Below are 11403 nucleotides of genomic sequence, written 5' to 3' on the forward strand. Positions count from 1 at the left end.
GTGGAATGACAGCATTTTCAATGCTTTAGAACTGGAATGACAGCATTTCTAGGTGGTAAACAGTGGAATGACACCCTTTTCTACATTCAGTTAGTTGAATGACACCCTCTGCACTGTAGAACCACTGGAATGACAGCCGCCACTCTATAAAATAAGTGGAATGACAGCATTTACAATGCTTTAGAACTGGAATGACAGCATTTCTAGGTGGTAAACAGTGGAATGACACCCTTTTCTACATTCAGTTAGTTGAATGACACCCTCTGCACTGTAGAACCACTGGAATGACAGCCGCCACTCTATAAAATAAGTGGAATGACAGCATTTTCAATGCTTTAGAACTGGAATGACAGCATTTCTAGGTGGTAAACAGTGGAATGACACCCTTTTCTACATTCAGTTAGTTGAATGACACCCTCTGCACTGTAGAACCACTGGAATGACAGCCGCCACTCTATAAAATAAGTGGAATGACAGCATTTTCAATGCTTTAGAACTGGAATGACAGCATTTCTAGGTGGTAAACAGTGGAATGACACCCTTTTCTACATTCAGTTAGTTGAATGACACCCTCTACACTGTAGAACCACTGGAATGACAGCCGCCACTCTATAAAATAAGTGGAATGACAGCATTTTCAATGCTTTAGAACTGGAATGACAGCATTTCTAGGTGGTAAACAGTGGAATGACACCCTTTTCTACATTCAGTTAGTTGAATGACACACTCTGCACTGTAGAACCACTGAAATGACAGCCGCCACTCTATAAAATAAGTGGAATGACAGCATTTTTAATGCTTTGGTACTGGAATGACAGCATTTCTAGGTGGTAAACAGTGGAATGACACCCTTTTCTACATTCAGTTAGTTGAATGACACCCTCTACACTGTAGAACCACTGGAATGACAGCCGCCACTCTATAAAATAAGTGGAATGACAGCATTTTCAATGCTTTAGAACTGGAATGACAGCATTTTTAGGTGGTAAACAGTGGAATGACACCCTTTTCTACATTCAGTTAGTTGAATGACACACTCTGCACTGTAGAACCACTGGAATGACAGCCGCCACTCTATAAAATAAGTGGAATGACAGCATTTTTAATGCTTTGGTACTGGAATGACAGCATTTCTAGGTGGTAAACAGTGGAATGACACCCTTTTCTACATTCAGTTAGTTGAATGACACCCTCTGCACTCTTTTTATAGAGTGGCGGCTGTCATTCCAGTGGTTCTACAGTGCAGAGTGTGTCATTCAACTAACTGATTGTAGAAAAGGGTGTCATTCCACTGTTTACCACCTAAAAATGCTGTCATTCCAGTTCCAAAGCATTAAAAATGCTGTCATTCCACTTATTTTATAGAGTGGCGGCTGTCATTCCAGGGGTTCTACAGTGTAGAGGCTGTCATTCAACTAACTGAATGTAGAAAAGGGTGTCATTCCACTGTTTACCACCTAGAAATGCTGTCATTCCAGTTCTAAAGCATTAAAAATGCTGTCATTCCACTTATTTTATAGAGTGGCGGCTGTCATTCCAGTGGTTCTACAGTGCAGAGGGTGTCATTCAACTAACTGAATGTAGAAAAGGGTGTCATTCCACTGTTTACCACCTAGAAATGCTGTCATTCCAGTTCTAAAGCATTGAAAATGCTGTCATTCCACTTATTTTATAGAGTGGCGGCTGTCATTCCAGTGGTTCTACAGTGCAGAGGGTGTCATTCAACTAACTGATTGTAGAAAAGGGTGTCATTCCACTGTTTACCACCTAAAAATGCTGTCATTCCAGTTCCAAAGCATTAAAAATGCTGTCATTCCACTTATTTTATAGAGTGGCGGCTGTCATTCCAGGGGTTCTACAGTGTAGAGGCTGTCATTCAACTAACTGAATGTAGAAAAGGGTGTCATTCCACTGTTTACCACCTAGAAATGCTGTCATTCCAGTTCTAAAGCATTAAAAATGCTGTCATTCCACTTATTTTATAGAGTGGCGGCTGTCATTCCAGTGGTTCTACAGTGCAGAGGGTGTCATTCAACTAACTGAATGTAGAAAAGGGTGTCATTCCACTGTTTACCACCTAGAAATGCTGTCATTCCAGTTCTAAAGCATTGAAAATGCTGTCATTCCACTTATTTTATAGAGTGGCGGCTGTCATTCCAGTGGTTCTACAGTGCAGAGTGTGTCATTCAACTAACTGATTGTAGAAAAGGGTGTCATTCCACTGTTTACCACCTAAAAATGCTGTCATTCCAGTACCAAAGCATTGAAAATGCTGTCATTCCACTTATTTTATAGAGTGGCGGCTGTCATTCCAGTGGTTCTACAGTGCAGAGGGTGTCATTCAACTAACTGATTGTAGAAAAGGGTGTCATTCCACTGTTTACCACCTAAAAATGCTGTCATTCCAGTTCCAAAGCATTAAAAATGCTGTCATTCCACTTATTTTATAGAGTGGCGGCTGTCATTCCAGGGGTTCTACAGTGTAGAGGCTGTCATTCAACTAACTGAATGTAGAAAAGGGTGTCATTCCACTGTTTACCACCTAGAAATGCTGTCATTCCAGTTCTAAAGCATTAAAAATGCTGTCATTCCACTTATTTTATAGAGTGGCGGCTGTCATTCCAGTGGTTCTACAGTGCAGAGGGTGTCATTCAACTAACTGAATGTAGAAAAGGGTGTCATTCCACTGTTTACCACCTAGAAATGCTGTCATTCCAGTTCTAAAGCATTGAAAATGCTGTCATTCCACTTATTTTATAGAGTGGCGGCTGTCATTCCACTGGTTTTACAGTGCAGAGGGTGTCATTCAACTAACTGAATGTAGAAAAGGGTGTCATTCCACTGTTTACCACCTAGAAATGCTGTCATTCCTGTACCAAAGCATTAAAAATGCTGTCATTCCACTTATTTTATAGAGTGGCGGCTGTCATTCCAGTGGTTCTACAGTGTAGAGGGTGTCATTCAACTAACTTAATGTAGAAAATGGTGTCATTCCACTGTTTACCACCTAGAAATGCTGTCATTCCAGTTCTAAAGCATTGAAAATGCTGTCATTCCACTTATTTTATAGAGTGGCGGCTGTCATTCCAGTGGTTCTACAGTGCAGAGGGTGTCATTCAACTAACTGAATGTAGAAAAGGGTGTCATTCCACTGTTTACCACCTAGAAATGCTGTCATTCCAGTTCTAAAGCATTGAAAATGCTGTCATTCCACTTATTTTATAGAGTGGCGGCTGTCATTCCAGTGGTTCTACAGTGCAGAGTGTGTCATTCAACTAACTGATTGTAGAAAAGGGTGTCATTCCACTGTTTACCACCTAAAAATGCTGTCATTCCAGTTCCAAAGCATTAAAAATGCTGTCATTCCACTTATTTTATAGAGTGGCGGCTGTCATTCCAGGGGTTCTACAGTGTAGAGGCTGTCATTCAACTAACTGAATGTAGAAAAGGGTGTCATTCCACTGTTTACCACCTAGAAATGCTGTCATTCCAGTTCTAAAGCATTAAAAATGCTGTCATTCCACTTATTTTATAGAGTGGCGGCTGTCATTCCAGTGGTTCTACAGTGCAGAGGGTGTCATTCAACTAACTGAATGTAGAAAAGGGTGTCATTCCACTGTTTACCACCTAGAAATGCTGTCATTCCAGTTCTAAAGCATTGAAAATGCTGTCATTCCACTTATTTTATAGAGTGGCGGCTGTCATTCCAGTGGTTCTACAGTGCAGAGTGTGTCATTCAACTAACTGATTGTAGAAAAGGGTGTCATTCCACTGTTTACCACCTAAAAATGCTGTCATTCCAGTTCCAAAGCATTAAAAATGCTGTCATTCCACTTATTTTATAGAGTGGCGGCTGTCATTCTAGGGGTTCTACAGTGTAGAGGCTGTCATTCAACTAACTGAATGTAGAAAAGGGTGTCATTCCACTGTTTACCACCTAGAAATGCTGTCATTCCAGTTCTAAAGCATTAAAAATGCTGTCATTCCACTTATTTTATAGAGTGGCGGCTGTCATTCCACTGGTTTTACAGTGCAGAGGGTGTCATTCAACTAACTGAATGTAGAAAAGGGTGTCATTCCACTGTTTACCACCTAGAAATGCTGTCATTCGTTTTCCGTCATTCAGGTTGTCATTCGTTTTAGGGTCACCCGCAATTGACCAGTGGATTTAATACGGCCTAACTATATATGGCATCGGGATCGTGACAATTCGCATGCGCGACTTGACAAGATTTTCGTTGATTTTCGAGGCCGAAATTGCTACTCTTGAAAGTCAGCTTGCTAACCGTGACTACAACTCAACCGTTGAAAAAGCTTATCAGGAGAAAAAGACACTGCTCACCCACTTAACTGGTCGGGAAAATAAACACGCCGCAATTAGGAACAGATCTGACACAAATATCTCAGATGCTCCTGACAATGTTATCTTCAAGCTTGACAAACAAAAGAGAACAAGAAAATCCATCATTCAACTTCAAAACACAAATAACTGAAGACCCAACAGAAATCAGAAAAACAATTCGTCTATTTTATGAAGAACTTTACACCCCGAACCCACTGGCACTGACCCGACTTCTACGTACCTCAGAAATTCTTGACAACCTACCTCAAATTAACGAATCCGACCGCGACTACCTAGACAGTGACAATACACTCGATGAAATCACAAACGCATTAAAACTTCTCCCAAATGACCGTATACCAGGCATAGATGGCCTTCCAAATTAGTTTTACAGAACCTTTTGGTCGGTCCTTGGGAAAGATTTCCAGGAAGTTATGATGGAATCAATAAACGAAGGCATCATACCAAACTCGTGTAGGCGTGCTGTGACCGTACGCTCATTCCCAAAACTGTGACTGGTAATACGAATTTACTGAAAAACTGGCGTCCTCTGCAGTGACTATAAAATACTAACAAAGACACTCTCTCTCCGTCTCAGGAACGTCCTCAATTCAATCATCCATCTTGACCAAAGTTGTAGTATTCCAGGCCGACAAACCCACGACAACATTTCTCTCTCAAGCGACAGCATCACCATGGCCAATGGAAACAATATCCCATTATTGTAGCACTAGACCAAGAAAAGGCATTTGACCGTGTTAACCATCAGTATCTATATGAAATATTGAAATATTTTGGTTTTGGAAATAAATTTGTCGACTTGATCCGTTTAATTTATAACGAAACACAATCCTTGATCCGAGTGAACGATACTCTAACTTCACCAATTAATTTCTTTCGCTAGGGGAATATATTGGACAATGCTGTCCACTCTCCGATCATTGCCATTGAACCTCTTCTACACCACATCAGAACTAAAAGTAAAATAACAGGCTTAAACATTCCTAATTCAAACAACAACAACAACAACAACAACAACAACAACAACAACAACAACAACAACAACAACAACAACACATGTAAGCTTTCGGCATATGCAGACGACGTTGACGTTTTAATTACTCGTGACGATGACTTAAACGAATTCAAACATTCCGAAAAAGCATCAAACACTAAAATCAACTTCAGCAAATCTGGAGGTTTGTGGTGCGGCACCTGCCGTGAACGCCGCGATAACCCCCTTAACATCGAGTGGAACAACAGAGGCCTGAAACTCATAGGTATTTTACTTGGCAACACAGATTCATACATCGACGAGAACTGGAAACATCTCACGCCAAAATTGAAAAAAATGGTCTCACTTTGCTCCGAAAATGTTCTATAGAGGGTGTGCCATAATTATCAATCGCGTCAAAACACTTTTCTCTTTCACTGTTCCCCCCCCCCCCGAATACACGATCACATATCTCCAACGTTTATTCCTCAACTGTTTTTGGAACGGAAAACACTGGATTGCATCTGACACACTTTACCTACCACTAGATAAAGGTGGTCAAAACCTTATCCACTTACAGACTAAAATAACTGCACTACGCATCCAATTGATTCAATGTTATCTTTACTTAGACTCCAAACACCCCCGTTTTCAAATGATTGATTATTAGTTCAGTCTGAAAGATGGGAATATAAGATACACTAAGATGCCTCCCTTCTACATCGATCTCCTCAGACGTTGGAAGCGAACGAACATCTTCGAATTTCTAAACGAACCCCTTTTCCACTATCACAATTTAGACGTGCTTTTATAAATTTACGCCATCTCATTTCAATAGGTATTGCTATCATTTTTCCTGAGAATAAGAGACTTTAATGATGAGGGCATCACATTTTAGACAAGACGGAAGAATGTCATGACTCTACATGTTTAGTATTTTAAAAGATAGCGTGGCTGGAAAATAATTGTCCTCAAGGCGTCCTTTTGTTTCAAATTCACAGACGGCGCTTCACGTAATTTACATATACTGTAGTCAGGTTTAGACAATAGACATTCCAAGTTTTCCTGTATTAGTGATTTGACTCGACTTCTGCCCTTGGGGCGAAGTCGCCAGGGCTTTGATAAATAAAGTACATGTGCCAGTTCATACTACACATATCGTCTTGTATGCAGTTTACCATTCCTTTCTACCACAAGTGCCGTTTCCGTAAGATTTGACACACACACACACACACACACACACACACACACACACACACACACACACACATACATACATACATACATAGTATACATACATACATACATACACACATACATACATACATACATACATACATACATACATACATACATACACACATACATACATACATACATACATGCATGCATACATACATACATACATACATACATACATGCATACATACATACATACATACATACATACATACATACATGCATGCATACATACATACATACATACATACATACATACATACATACATACATACATACACACACACACACATGCATGCATACATACATACATACATACATACATACATACATACATACATACATACATACAGTCATGAACATATTCTTGTAATGTCCTCGTAATTATTTTCGAACTCTTCCATGTCTTGATAAATTGCACATTATTCACCGATCAACCAGATACAACTGATTGCAAGAACAGTGACGTTTATGAGTTCTTGACATTATATCTATAAAGTTGTGCAATAAACCTTATGGCTGATAGTTAAAATACGGATCCTCGCCCATTTAATGGCTTTGCCTGAGGTGCAAAAGAACTGATGTTTACTACCAAACGTGTCCATTGAATGGGCGAGGGTCCGTACTATAACAAAGCCATACTTCAAATTCGACGAGTTTTTTTGAGTTTTTTTACCAGAACATCGCCATTATATTAATATTATCCTTGAGTTAGAGTGCAGATCTTTGGGTATAGCGGCATTGTATTTGAGACTCAATCAGGCTGTATAGACGATATTTTACACACACTTTACTGAAGAGCTGGTGAACACCTAAAACGAAGTCTTGGGCGTAGCAGCAGCACACGTTTTAACAAGATGCGGGCAGTTTCAATGTGACGAGTTTGCTGACACTGTCATTTTGTAAAAACTCCTCATCTCTGGAGTTCAGTGTGGATGAGACGAAGTGGTGTATAGAACCAGATGTAAATTGAATGCCTTCCGTATAAGGGCAAAGTCTTTAGACGTTCTCTCTTACACACGATAATTCTTGGAATGTAATAGAACATAGGCGAATCGCTATGAAATATGTAACAAATTATATTGAATTTGAAGTATGCATTGTAATGATATAGCCTAATAACTGAAAATCATTAATTATGCAAATGAGTCATTAAAACTAAAAGCTATATTATCAAAGTTTATATGGCAGATGGACTTTGTTATCACCAATGTATGTATCAAATTATGTTGAGTTTGCAGTGTGCATTCTTAAGGTACAGCATAATTGCTGAAGCTCATTAATTATTCAACTGACTCACTAAAAATAAGAGTTACGTCAATAAGCTTTATTGGACAAATGCACACTATCTTGAATGTAAGTACCAAATTATATAGAATGTGAAACTTAAACTCTTCACGTATAGCCTAATTACTGAAACTCATTAAGTATGGAAATTACTCATTAAAACTAAGATTTACAACAAACTTTTCAGGATGTGTCCCCTTTCACTCCTTACTTTATACAAATCACTATGCACAATGGACATGGAAGGTATAAGGAATACAAAAGACACATCAGCGTTGAATATATTATGTTGCATAGATGTACCCACTGCCTACGAGAAAAATGTCCATCTTTGCGTATGACCTTTTTGAAAAGCAGTACTTGTGCAGTGGGTAACACAGAAACCTCCGCATGAAGTGTATTTCATTATAATTATTTAAAGGAGACTTTGGTTCTATCTGATGGTATTTTCACCAAGTATTCGTCACGCCCCAAAATAACCCCTGTCTGAAATGTCATCACACATACAATCACCAGACGTGCAGTGCATCAAAACCAAGTATCAATAAAGGCAAGATTTCGTGACGAAGACTATGAAAAGCCAAGATTGTTCTGTGTTGCCATCTACCAATATGATTCAGCAAAAATCACTCGCCTATTTTTTTCAAGATCTGTATAGTTATTTTTATTTCTATATATTTCTACTGGCACCCAATTTTAACTGATGGATAAGCTCAAACTCTATATGTCTGAGGGAATATTATATTTCTAGTTTTTGTCCATTAACCCACAAACAACGAAACAATCCACAATTGTATTGCCGTCATGTTGCTTTATGTGTGGTATGACACAAGCAAAGAAACAGTCAGATATCCTGGCGTGTCTACCTTGGGTTGATAGTGAAATAAACTGCCTGTTTTGTAATACGTGTTAGTTATCTATCGCATAACTAAATAAGCTTAAAGTTGGACACTCCCATGGTCCGATATCAGATATATCATTTTCTTCAAGGGGTGTCAGGAAAGACTAAGTACCAAAAGAGAGGAAAATTGCTACGCAACACGTAGACTACCTGTTCTTATTTTGAACAAGTCAACACCGGAATGCAAGAATACTGGAATTGTAGTAAGATTTGTGACTAAAACTGTCACATAGACTAGCTCTTGTTGTGTTCAATGGACATAGAAGTCAAAACAAATTTGTGTGGATCGAATTGACACAATTCTCGACGTCAGAATGGCAAGGTTGATCGTTCAAATGCCGAAAACACCAGACCCCAATGGGAATACGAAACATCGTCTCTTCAGATACAAGGATTTTGCAGTAAAACATTTAATTGTATTCAATCGTAGACAATGGGGAGAATCTCAACTGTCTATGGTTCCATAAAGGAGGAAAAAAATCACAGTCCGAATATCATCCTTAGCTATGCCAGAGTATGACATGGTGACCGTGCCAAGAGACTCCGGATCCGAAAATGGATTTATATTCAGCTATCCTTCCGAGGAAAGGGTAGTAGTGTATATTGTAAATTTAATTTCACACTGTTCAGTTGAGGTTACAACTACATTGTTTAGAACCTTTTGCTCGAATATGTACTGCTCTCATCACCTGTGGTCATATATTGTACAGTGAGAAGTGTCTAAACAACCGTAGAGTTGGTTATAACAACGCTTTCCGTATTCTGATTGTTTACCCGCCAGATTGCAGTGCTAGTTCAATGTTTGTACAGCGTTTTAGACGAAAACTAAACGTACAATTTTAATTTGTTAAACGTATAACGAATAGTTCTAATGGCCTCACTTTAGCGGTGCTTAATTCTGATACAACCCTCTGCTCGAAGAGTTTTACATTGTATAGAGATTTGCTGTATTTTTAAACACTTCTACTTACTCGTCTGTATTTTTCAGTGTCTTTTTAATGTTCTAGTTTCATCATGTTTTTTTCTGTATTTATATCTTTCTTCTGTCTCCTTTAGCTACGGGATGTTTTGAGCGTTGTTGCGTTCTTTCTTTTCCGAAATAAAGTTTAATAATAAATAATAATAATATTGTCCCAGACGCCATTATTACCCAATTATGAGGTTGATCCCTAAAATATTAACGTCGGCGCTGAAACCACCATCCATTCTTGCCAGTGCAAGATGTGGTGATAATTTGTAATATTAATTTTCCACACCATGCATTTTTCTGCTACGCGAAGTGACTTTAGAACATTGTGTCACGATCGGTTGGTGACAGTGTTTTGGGAATCATCGAATAATGAAGAAAAGAAGAAGAAAAACAAACAAGATGACCGTTTCCAACACTGAGAACAACACAATTGCCATTGCATGCATGCATGCATGCATTTATGAATGTGATCGTCGTTTCTTGTGTGTGTAGGGAGAGGCATGGAAATTAAGAAAAAAACGGGCAGTTGACCAAAACGACTTTGCTAACGTGTCGATGAAAACATCGAAGTACTGGATCGAATGAAGGAAAGTGTTATATCTAGCACTATATCAGAAATTCAGTTACACACAACTAGGATTTCATCACCTATGGTCCCTTTATTTCACCACATACCATATCATTGAATGCGCCTACCTGATAATACAGCAATCATTACAACCACACAGATCAGAACAGAGTGATTATTCCACTGCTAAACAGAACTGACGAAAAGTTGCACAGAACTTCGGCTCAACTGCGTCACACGAGTCAAACTGTGCTTTTAGAATATGTTGTAATTGCTTAGCAGCACCTGACCTCGTCTATTTAGAATGTGAACACCACACCCTGTAGATATTGTCCGCATGAACCAACACGAGAGGCTGGGATGTCGTTCTCATATAAAGTTATGAGCTTAAGACAAACAAAAGTCTCACCATAGTAGCCTTACATAGTAGTACCTGGTTGTACCACAGCTTTGGTTTGCGAGAATGCACCCATGTCGAATTTTGTTTTCACGGTTCTATTTTTCCTACATGCCTTTTGTACTTTCTTTCTTTTCTTGTGGGATTGTACATTTTATTAATTCAAAAGTCTATTGTTCGAATCACACATTCTGGCTTCATATACGTGATATAGCTATAAACTAATCCCTGGAGGCGTAAGGATATAAAGGTAGGTTGTTCACGACCAACATTTCTCTATGGTTCTGCCGCGAGATGTAAGTTGTTTATTAGTCAACGAAAGCGGGGTTATTCGCCAATCAGAATCGACAACCACAATAAGTCGTTAAATATTCATTAGGGTCACCCTATTTTTAAAAGTGTTTCTCATTACTTTTCATGGCAATTATGGGGGCTGTCGGTTGATTAAAAAAAAAATAAAATAAATAATGATGTTCATGTTTCTTTACCTCTCCTTTTCCTCCCCTCTATCTTCTTTTTATTGGATTCCTGGTAACAAACAGCTTCAGCTTCTCTACACTATTGGCATATTCCCCCCTTAAATAACTAGTACTTCCGCCATGAAAGAAATGCTCTGTTCGTGAACAAGTGTCATCGCCACTTATAATACTGTTGATGATATCGACAGTCCAGACACTTGCTTATTCTTGCCAGAGAGGGCGCAGT

General features: G+C 38.9%; 1 protein-coding gene across 2 annotated transcripts in view; it reads right to left on the reverse strand.

Moving 5' to 3' along the window:
- The window catches only part of LOC144440270 (galactosylceramide sulfotransferase-like), a 16571-nt gene extending 5938 nt beyond the window's left edge, over positions 1-10633 (reverse strand). For both annotated transcript variants that reach the window (XM_078129622.1, XM_078129613.1), the window contains exon 1: positions 10430-10633. The gene's annotated coding sequence lies outside the window, so the exon portion shown is untranslated. The remainder of the gene's footprint in view (positions 1-10429) is intronic.
- Positions 10634-11403: the final 770 nt, after the last annotated feature.

Source organism: Glandiceps talaboti, chromosome 1, assembly GCF_964340395.1.
Source record: "Glandiceps talaboti chromosome 1, keGlaTala1.1, whole genome shotgun sequence".
Taxonomy (NCBI): domain Eukaryota; kingdom Metazoa; phylum Hemichordata; class Enteropneusta; family Spengelidae; genus Glandiceps; species Glandiceps talaboti.